Raw genomic sequence first — 11,794 nt, forward strand, 5'->3', positions numbered from 1 at the left:
GGGCTATTTAAATTTTTTTTTATTAGAAGCCAACTTAATTCAAATAGAAAGGGCTAATTTCTTTACTTCAATCATTTCAGTGTTCAGTGGTTCCTTGCAATGTTTTATCCTTCTGCCAAGAAGCACCCAGATCAGGCTTAACTCTAGATTACTGGAGGTCATCCTGAAACGTCCTCCTTCCTGGAAGTCCTCCATCAATTACTGCCCATGTAATTCAAGTGGTCATTAATCACTTAGTACCTCCTCACATCTCTTGTTGTCTTACACTGCTCATCAGCAGCTTGACTCTCAAATTAACTGTCGGTGACTTTCTTTGCCTGATGGTCTATAAGAAGTGTGAAAACTGAGACAGACTGCAGTTTTTTTTCTTTCCAGTGAAATTTTAGCAAATATAGTCAATTAAAGCTATTCCTGTTTATGTTTCCAAAAATAAAGTATGCTTATACAGATACATATGCAATAAGACACTTGAGACTCCAAATTTTACAGGATGGTTTGTTCCAACACTGAATGGTCCCATTAAACAGGAGTTAATGTACGCATGTAAACTATATATAATAGACATTTATGTATGTATATATACATCTGCATGTTGCATATGAATTGCTGTTTTGTGCAACCTTTAATATGGCTTTTTCCAAGAAGCCACTTTTTATCCTGTTCTTGAAGTGTTATTTATTAGAACAAGTCAGCTCACATATCAGTCCATTTATTTTATGAGAACTTGAACCTAATAAATCCTGTCTGATGGCCTGAAGAGTCTGCCCACCAAATGAGCACATATGCTTGTGGAAAATTTTGTTTCTCAGAAGCACATGTAGATCTCCTCTGAGTGATATTTGCCTCATTATTTTGTAAAATGTAGTGCTTTGTCATTTGTACTGGAGCATTTAGAAGAATTGTTTTAAAATACAGTTTCTGGCCACTCTTCCATATTCACATTAATAAAGTAATAGACTGGTACGACAGTTGTAAAACACATATGACTCAAAATTTAGAGATTTTATAGATTTAGCTGGGTTTGTTATACTCATCTTCCTTCCAGTCGCCTACCTTTACAGATCCCATGCCATTTCTTGACTACAATTTTATTTTTGTCATTAATTTTTACTCATTCAGTATCTGTATGTATATTTATTAATTTCATTGTAAGGTCCAACATAATACTCTTCTCAATAGTTGGAACTCAAAATATTTTTGGTCCTAAATGCATGATAGGTGAATATGCATACATGCTTAGGCATGAACATATATACATACGTACCTACTCATAAACAGACAGTGTTTTCTAAATATGAGTCTACATAAATGTCAAAAATCCAATTCTGGTTGAAAATTCTATGGAAATGAATTAAATTACCTAAGGTTAAATAGCTAGAATTTGGCAGAACACAACATTAAATTCAGGGTTATCTATTCTTCACCTCCCCAATGCCTAGTGATTATAAGAAAGTCAGATGATGTAGATTATTGTATCATAATGCAATTCATTCAGTGTCTTCTCTCTCTCTAATCTGCTTTCTTTGCTTTGGTATAACATTTATACATATTTGCTTGGTCAAGTTTTCTCCATTCTCAGGCAACTGCTCAACAATTTAATATCCACATTTTTCTAGAGTATTTCAGAATTCCAATTCAGAATTTTTTACATTTTTTTATTGTAAAAATACTGTACAAAGTTTTAAAGTTCATTTCAGCATAACATTTTGTACATCTCATTGTTACAATGGGCCCATCTGTATCCCTATTTAAACAATTTTTTCCCTTCCCCTCCCCAAATTATACCAACATCAAACACAGTGAAAACAGGGATTATACTATTGGGGAGGGACATACAAAGCAACAAAACAATCACCTTATAAATATGTTAGAAACAATAGCAAGAAAGAAAAAAAAACACTTGTGTCTTTATCTTGGGGTTTATTTCGCCTAACATCATCTTATCTGACCGTTCCTGCTTCGCTCAGACATATACTTACTTATTGCAAATAAACTGTTTTCAAACTAGTTACATTGGTCTTAGTAAAAATAAGCCTGGAAAGAAATCAGTGCCTCTATGTTACTACTGTTTACCAACATTTCTTTTCTTTTGTTTATTTTATGACTACAATTATCAAATTCTTGTTCATCCTCATTTGCTCCCAAAGAAATAGGGAAGGAAGGTCTTTATATATTTGTATGAAAGATATAAAATATGAGTCATGGAAGTTAAATATAATAAAAAACAAACTAAGGTATCAACAGTATGTAAAAAGAGAATAGTCACATAAAAATATGTTCAAATAAATTTTGTTTAGCATTTTATCACCTGTGAAAGGATCATCTGACTATCAAGAGTCAGATGCTTCATTTGCTTTGTGCTCAAGAAAAAAGATCTAAACAGAAGGCTCATAATTATAGTTAGTCGCAAGGAATAAATTTCAGAGATATGTTATACTGTAAGGGATTATATGTAATAACAGAATATGTAGTCTTGAGAAATATGAAAAGCATATGCTATTGATATTACCACTAAAATGATAAAGTTGTATATTTGTTCATTGGTAAGCTCTGATGATTCCATAATGTATAAGTGCTGCACAGGATGGTTTTATAAAGGTGTACAATTTTTCATGTCAATGTGAATATAATACAATCTATAATCTATTACCTGTTTATCATTGTCTATAACCTATTATCTATAATCTATTATCTATCTATCATTGTCTATAATCTATCATCTATCCTATTTATCTATTTATGTATCTTCGTTATCTATGTTTATTAACTCTGTTTGTTAAATGAGAGATGGATATCCCAGCATAGAGTTTTAGGCCTTTAATATCAACTGCTCAAGGACTAGAGATATGAGGATGATAGTTTGAGACTAAAGGTTAGCAAAATTCATTTCAACCAATGAACTGGGTATGATGGCTTATTTCTATAATACCAGTGTGTGCCTAGTTGGTAAGAGGATCACAGGCTAAGGCTGACCCCAGGCAAAAAGCATGAGACCTTTCCTAGCAAGTACAAGTCACAAATAACTTCATAGCCATCACAGAAAATGTTTTCCTGGCTCAGTTTCCACAGATAAGGCAAGGACAATGGCTAACGTATCAAAAAGAAAAATAAGCATCTTCAGGTAACTAAGTGTTGCATGGGCTAACTCAGGAGTAATAATTAGATATACCCTGAGAAGATAAGCTATTAAATTGATAAGAAAGGATGGTATTATATTTTAAAACAGCAAACACAAACTCCCCAAGTAGAAACACCAAATTAAAAAATTGCATCTCAGAACTGTACCCACAATAGAAGAACACATCTGAGATCCTTCAAACATTTATCATGCAGTGTTAATGGACTGATTTTTATCCATTTTCACTCAATAGACCTACTGTCTTCTATCCTCTATCTATTACAAAAGTTATCTGACTTTTCTCCTATCTTCAAAAAAATGATTGTAGTTAATTTCTCCCTGTAAATTTTAGGAGCATTGTAAGTATTACTTCCAGATATTGTGGATATGCTGTATAAATTAAGTAAATGTTTTCCAATAAGGCTAATACTTAGGAAGTTAAATATCCAGTTTTTGATGAGTATTGATTTCCTAGGAGTCTTTATATTATAATCTCATTCATTGTTCAAAACTCCACTGTAGTCCAGACCCTGGTCAGAATTCAGAAAGTCAGAATTCTGACTCTCAAAATTTTGTGGTAAGGAACCCTTCTAAGTAAAGCAACAGCTCAATTTTAAGTTAATAAAAACAATAAGAAAAGGAATACTTTAGAAGATTCAATATATTGGCAAATAGTATACTGGAAATGAAGAAATATTTATTCCAGAAAATCTACAAACTGAGAGAACAAAAATAATCTTTGTGTGTGTGTGTGTGTTTGTATGTGTATGTGTGATTTATTGCCATCTGCTCCCATATCTACCCTTTCCTTCCAATTTAAGTTGAAAGAAACTCCATTTTGGATGTCTGTGCTAAGACAATAAGAGTTCCTCTTCTCCCTAGGCTAGAACTATCTTTCAGAACAGGCATCCAGAAACTCTCCCTTACTCCATTTTTATCTTTCATAAGCTCTGTTCTTGCCACATGCAGCCAAGAGGATCATGGTATCCCCTCCCCTAGCCCATTCCTCTGTGAAAAATCAGAAGTGCATCCCAAGCAGAGCATATCAAGACATTGAGCAGTCACTGCTGTGCTCCAGCTTGCTTAGAGTCAAACATTCCACAATGGGAGGCAAAGATCATGAATGTTAAATGCTGACATCCTTAACAAGATGGTTGCCAGTGTTGACCTCAGATCCAGTGCTATGGCACAATGTTGTTCCTAAAGATGAAGCACTTGCTTTTATGAAAATTGATTGCTATAGTTCACTCTAAGGCATGTGACTTCACTTGGAGCAGAGCATGGGCAGTTTCTGCCCTATACAAGTTTGGTAATCAGCAAACTTCAGAGGAGGGTGGCAGTTCCATATTGGTCCTAGCAACACACAATCATTTGATTCACTGGAAGTTTAGCAGAAAATAATTAGGAAAACAGTTCCTGAAATTGGAACAATTCTGAGAAACAATCTCCATCCTACTCATGCACAGTTGCCTATTTCAAATTAGATCAGATTGTGAAGCAATTTATTGTTGAGAAAAAAATAATAACTAAAACCATCAGTTGGAAATAAGTAGTGACTAACATGTAGATTTGACACCACAAGGCACAGACTGGCTAAAAGCTTTATGACAGTCTAGCAAGCAACAATCAGAGAAGTTGGTGTGCACTCTGGAAGCTACAGAAGGAAAGGGAGATATAAGAGCCAAAAGCATTACAAGAAATAATACCTGAATATGTCTGACATCTCATGGAAATAATTAATCTGTGCATCCAAGAAGCAGAATGAACTCAAAGATGGATAAGCACAGTGATATAAACATATCAGAGTCAAATGTTGAAAGACCTACACAAGGGATTTGTGTGTAAGTACTGGTGCTTGAACACAAGGCCTCGGCCTTCTGCTTGACTTTTTTGCTCACAGGTGGATCTTTATCTTTTGCGACAAGCAGAAAGTCTATCATTTTGCTTGTTAATTGGAAAAAGATACTCAGAGATTTTGCTGCCTGGGCTACCGTTGAACAGCAATCTTCCAGCTCTCAGCTTCTTATGTAGTTAGAATTACAGGTATGAGTTACCAGGATGCGCAGGAAGAATTTTCTAAAGCAATAGAGAAAAATCATCTGCATTCAACAGAACATCACATATCGATGATCACATAAGATGATGCTAAGTGAAATGAACTTCAAGACATGAACACCAGAGGTTTTTCTTTGTTGTTGTTTTTAATGTACTATGTGGTTTCTTGTTTCTTCTGTATGTTCTGCCCCCTATGGTATATCCCATGTTGTCACTATATTTGATATTGGTACCCTGGTATTGTATATGCAACAGTGATATACACAAGACAATATGTTAAAAATGATCTGTACAACCTGGGGGAGAGTGTTGCAGGGGAGGTAAAGTAGGAAAAAAAAAGAGGGAAAGGGTAAGAAGTTTGACAAGAAATGTACTTATTAGGGGCTGGGAAAGTGGCTCAGTGGTATAGCGCTTGACTTGCATGCCTGAGACCCTGGGTTCGATTCCTCAACACCACATAAGCAAAAAGAAAAAAAGCCAGAAGTGGTGCTGTGGCTCAAGTGGTAGAGTGCTAGCCTTGAGCTGAAGAGCTGAGGGACAGGGCCCAGGCCTAGAGCTCAGGCCCCATGACTGGATTCCCCCAAAAAAACAATTAAATAATTAAAAAAGAAAACACCTGTGCAATGTCTTATCTGCTCCCTGAAGGCATTCTGCTGCTTCCACCTTCTCCATGGAAATGGAGATACAAAATTTAATGCATGTCTGAAGGAAATTATTAAAGAAGAAATGCTATGGTAAAAAAACACAAGAGGGCAAGACTATGACTCAGCTGTCGAGTTCCTATGTAGAATGTAGTACCATCTAAAAAAAACCCAAGAGGATAGAATGAAAACTAGGGAACAGATGTTAACAAGCATCATTATAGGTGGGATTTTTATTCTATGATCATAGTATTATATTGTATTTTATATCATACAGTAATTAGAGAAATTTGCCCCCACACAGTTATCAGTTCCCACTGAACTCGAGCAAAGCCTGTCAAAACATTAACTGCTCTCAAGCTGAAAATACAGAGACTGCAGTGACCATGGCAACACAGAAGGGATAGTTTGGAAAATTATTTGGAAGAGACAAAGGAAGAAAAAAATGTAAGTCTGAAAGGGAGGGAAAGAGGTTTAAAGATCTGATACTGGCATAAAGATTTTAGAAGGAGATAAGAGAGAAGGCACAGAGTAGAGAGTTATTCAGTATAAATAATAGTTGCATGTAATTATAATATCTCACAGGCGACAATGAATCACATGGATTGTAAGAATGTCACCAACTGGAGGAGATATTACCCTATAGACTGAAATGAATGAATAACAACAGTGGTAAATGGCATTTTCAAAATAAATCTACACTTAGACATACTGTTAGAAGATATAACACTATAAAATAATATTCTGAAACCTTCTCAGAGAGGAAAGTAGAAAGAATTATTTTCTCATATGGCATCATAGGCCTTATAACAATGAGAGCTAAAGTTCACAAAAACTGAAATTTCTGTGTAAAAATTAAAAGCAGAAGTCATAATTGGAGTTAACGAGAACTTCTATCTTCATTACTCAAAAGGAAAATGTCTTTAAAATTCTGAGGAAATTAATTTTATATCCTGAAACAGAAACATTACTATATGAGATTTTAAAATATCATACCGTAACAAATCAGTGAATGTATGTTTCATGCATACTTTTAGAAAAATGATTGTTCTTCATATAACCAAGAATGGGTTCTATGGAGAAATTTCAAGATGGCTACTGACAATAATTGTGGTTAAGTAGTTAGTCCTAATTAAAGTACAATTTCAAAGAAAATAGTATCCTTTATTCATTCCTTTGGGAAGGGTGACAAATTCTTCACTCTATAGCCAATATGAAATTGTACTCTTATTACTCTTTCTTTATGAAGGCAATACATTTCCATCTTGCTTATGATGGAAACTTTCAAGAATATTAAATGTTTTAATAAAAAATTCTTTAAGTGGGGGAAAAATCTTATGCAGCCAGTGTCTGGCTCACAGATGTAATCCTAGTTAGTCAAGAGGCTGAGAGCTGAGTATCAGGGTTCTAATTAGCCCAGGCAGGAATTCCTTGAGTCTCTTATTTCCAATTAACTACTAGCAAAACATTAAAAAGACTGACACTGGAGTTCTGGCTCAAATAGTAGAGTATTAGCCTCAAGTACACACACACACACACACACACACACACACACACACACACACTGGTCTGAGACAGTGCCCAAGCCTTGAGTTCATGCTAGATAAATTCTATATAGGGAATTCTGTTTTCCTTACTTATGCAGTACAATCCCTTGAAATTTTTATGGCTTTTTGGTGTTTTTAGTTATTTTGTTTTGGTTGTTTTAATTTAATTTTATTGTTAAAGTGATGTAAAGAGGGGTTACAGTTATATAGGTAAGGTAATGAGTACATTTCTTGTTGAGCGTTGTTACCCTCTCCCTCATTTTTCTCCCACTTTCCCTCATCTCAATTCCACACTACACCCCCCCCTATAAATTGTAAAGTTCATTGCCAAGATATTGTCTTGTGAGTATAGCTATTTCAATACATTAAGTTTCCAGAACAATCATTGAGTTAATCCTATAAAGTAGATAATTAATATAAGGTATCCATGAGATAATGAAAAAAGATTGAAAAGAAAACAAAACTTCAATGAAAACTAGCAATCAACAACGGGAAGGTTTATTTTAATTACAAAAGGTAAAAGAAGCAGAATTGTACTTTGAGTATTGACGAAGTAAAATGAGGATTTAGCAAAGTGAAATGAAAATGCCCAAACTTTAATGTGTGCATTGTCTCCACCTTTTATCCCAGGGATTGTTGACTTGTAGAAATGCAAATGTAATTTTTTAATAAACAATATTTGTTATAATAATAAGTCAATATATAGTGGTATTTTCTTTAAAAATATGCCTGTGGTTCATGCCTGTAATCCTTGCTACTCAGGAGTCCATGAGACTCTTATCTCCAGTAAACTACCAGAAAACCAGAAGTGGTGCTGTGGCTCACGTGGTAGAGCACTTGCCTTGAGCTGAAGAGCTGAGGGACAGAACCCAGGCCCAGATTCAATATCTATGACTGATTAAAAAAAAAAAAGAATTTTCTTTGTAACTAAATCTGGCATATATGTATATATGTCATATGTTTTTATCTTAAATAATTATTTTAAACAAAAATTATTTTAAACAAAATAATTATTCTTTTCTCATGTAACAAAAGCAGCACTTAGTATAATAAAGGTGTGTGTGTGTGTGTGTGTGTGTGTGTGTGTGTGTGTGTGTGTGTGTGTGTGTAATCCTAGACACAGAATCCTGCAGTATAGCCATTGGGTAATAAGAAGAATTCTGCACCCCTCCCCTTCACCGAGTCCTGTGGCCCAGGTCTTACCTTTGAATCAGGATGAGGGAGGGTGGATCTTGGTCGGGCTGCTGGCTGTGCCCCTGCTGGCCACATACTTGCACATCCCAACCCCTCAGCTGTCTCCTGCTCTGCACTTGTGGAAGACTAATGTGGCAAGTGTTGTTTTTTTGTTTTTTGTTTTACCTACAAGGGACTGCACATCTTCTACCAAGACTCTGAGTGTGGTTGGAAGTCCTGAGATAGTTGTGATTTTACATGGCTTTCTAACATCCAGCTGTGATGGGTACAAGATTTGGGAAGGTCTAACCTTCAGGTTTCATCCAGTGATTGCACTTGACTTCTTAGGCTTTGGCTTCAGTGACAAACCGAGACCACATCACTACTCCGTCTTTGAGCAGGCCAGCATTGTTGAGGCATTTCTGCGGCATCTGGGGCTCCAGATAATCTCACGATTATGGAGATATTGTTGTTCAGGAGCTGCTGTATAGGTACAAGTAGAATCGATCTGGCCGGCTTACCATAAAGAAGAGTCTCTGACTGTCCAATGGAGGTGTATTTCCTGAGACTCATGGTCCTCTTCTCCAAAAGCCCCTCAAAGATGGAGGCATACTGTCACCCATCCTTACGTGGCTGATGAACTTCTTTCTGTTTTCTCCAGGTCTCACCTCCTGTCTTTGGACTATACCCTCGACCCTCTGAGAGAAAGCTGTGGGAAATGTGGGCTGGAATCTGCAGTAACGATGGCTACCTGATCATCTACAGTCCCTTGCAGTACAATAATCAGAGGAAAAAGTTTAGAAGACACTGAGTGGGAGCCTTTGCCTCTGTAACGATTCCCATTCATTTTATCGATGGGCCATTGGATCCTATAAATCCCTACCCAGAGTTTTTGGAGCTGTACAGGAAAATATTGCCGTGGTCCATGGTGTTGATTCTGGATGACCACATTAGCCACTACCCACAGCTAGAGGATCCCATGGGCTTCTTGAATGCATATATGGGCTTCATCAGCTCCTTCTGAGCTGGAAAGAGTAGCTTCCCCATATTACTTCCCCAATTCTCTTACTTGTCGTATATTCCACTTAGGAAGAAATGCCCAAAAGGGGTCCTGGAAACCAAACATCATTTTCTTAACGAAGTCCACTTTACTCACATTGCTGAACAGAATATAGAAAAATGCAGCAAAAACTCCAACTAAGAGTGACATAGTAGTCCACCTCAGTCCTTTGACGTCTGATAAAGTATGTGAACTTGCCTTTGTGTTACTGGGAACTTCTGGTCTGCATTACTTCTTACTGATGCAGGAAGATAGACATTAGACATCACTTTGCATAAAAGATTTTTAAGGCTCCTGTGGATTTTTCTGAAATATTTAAATATGGGAATTTCTGTCTCGATCCCAAGTGAAATTCCACAATAAAGAATGAGAAGGGCTTGTTTACCTCTCCTAACATGGCTTTAAGAGCACATAGATTTTTAAAAGTTCTCTAAGTAACCTTGCTTAAGTGAGAGTGAGAGAGAATCTGTTCTCTTAACTGTGGATTTAGCTTCATCAGCTATTTTAATTGTGGATGTTTTGTTAAAATAGATACTAGTCTAGATAATGTACCATAAGTATGCTTTAAGACAATGATTTGCCTACACATGTATATGTTTTATAAGGATGCTAAACCAGCAGACCCTTCCCCTGCCAGAATAATAAACCTTATTAAGAATGTGTAACTTCTGAATAAATTGAACTAAATCCAAAATAAATAAATAAATAAAAAGAACTCTGCAATATGTATGAGTAACATGTATGAGGAACTCAAGAGTTCCTCAGACATGTATCCTTCCCATACACTATGCCTGTTCATATTTCAGAGATGGCAACTTTCTTCAAAGACAAATATGGAAAACCATATAAAAAGATAGTATTTTACCATCATGGTCTTCTACCCTCACCATTACCATGAAACCCATTAACATCATCTGCAATGATGTAAGATTTTTCAAACAATTAAGATTTTATCCATTCTCAAAATATAAGCATGGCTCAGTCACAGGGCCTTATTTGATCAGAAGGATTATATTTCACAGAAGGATTCTGTGAAATAATACATAACATCAAACTTCTCTTTTGTTACTGCTGGCCTCATGCATTTCACACATCAGTACGACATGTCCACTATGTTTAAGATCTTGTGAGATTCACTTAAATGAACAACAAATCCCTGTGAAATCATCTGATTTTGAAGCTATTTTCAGTCATTGCTCAAGAAGAAAATCATTAGAAGATTCAGTAACCACATAGAAAAGAACATGCCAATTACCTTGCAACCAGGGAAGATAAACCATTGTAAACAGACATAGAAAATGAAAATTGGATAATGTTGAAGTTGGGATTGGTTAAACTCATTCTAATTTATCATTTCACCCTCTTTGCCTTTTTATGACACTTGGGAAAAATTGCCTCCACACGAAGAATTATGGTATTACACATATATGCATCATGAAAAATGCTAGTCTTTCAGAGAACTTTTTTCCCTTAGGCCTTTAATTTGATTTTGAAATGGATGAAGTGAATGACAGTATTTTATTATCAAACCCCCCAGGAAGGCACTTTGGCTTGCCTAGTAAATTGTGACTGCTGTGTTGATTTTCTCTTTATTACTCCATTAAAGGGTGGCATTGACTACTTGGGAAAATTGAGAATGAAGGAAATATAAACTCCAAAGTTCCAGTCCTTAGTTTTCTTTCTTCTCAGTATTAAGGGCTAAGAAGAATATATATACATATATATACAGTATTATGTATAACATAAATATATAATGTATTATATACATATATATTATATATAAAATATGTTATACATATACTATACCTAATATATGTATATTTACCATATGTTTGTATCTATTACTATTAGATTACTCACCTAAAGTTTCTAGTATTACAAAATACTCACATAACAATAGGTCTAAATAAAAAAATAAAACTGTAGTTTTTCATATTCATTTTAAAACCATATTGTGCCATGGTATTTTCGATAATTTCTAAAATTTGTAAACTGTATTGAAGAGAGTTTTCACTTACCATTGAAAGACAAGAGTATTCAAGGTACTTGGAAAAACCACTTAATTAATAGAAAATTAAGAAACTGATTTTGGAACAAATTCAAGCTTCTTCCTAATAGGAATCAAAATAAAACCAAGGATACTTCTGTTTTCAAATTGCATATTATGTGTTCAATAGTCCTTTTCCCCAATAATGATCTT

The 11,794-nt window shown here is 35.3% G+C and overlaps 1 pseudogene; it reads left to right on the forward strand.

Moving 5' to 3' along the window:
* LOC122112364 overlaps positions 1–9,558 on the forward strand; it is a 28,210-nt pseudogene extending 18,652 nt beyond the window's left edge.
* Positions 9,559–11,794: the final 2,236 nt, after the last annotated feature.

The sequence above is a fragment of the Dipodomys spectabilis genome, unplaced genomic scaffold (assembly GCF_019054845.1).
Source record: "Dipodomys spectabilis isolate Male_0828 unplaced genomic scaffold, ASM1905484v1 ptg000094l, whole genome shotgun sequence".
Taxonomy (NCBI): Eukaryota; Metazoa; Chordata; class Mammalia; order Rodentia; family Heteromyidae; genus Dipodomys; species Dipodomys spectabilis.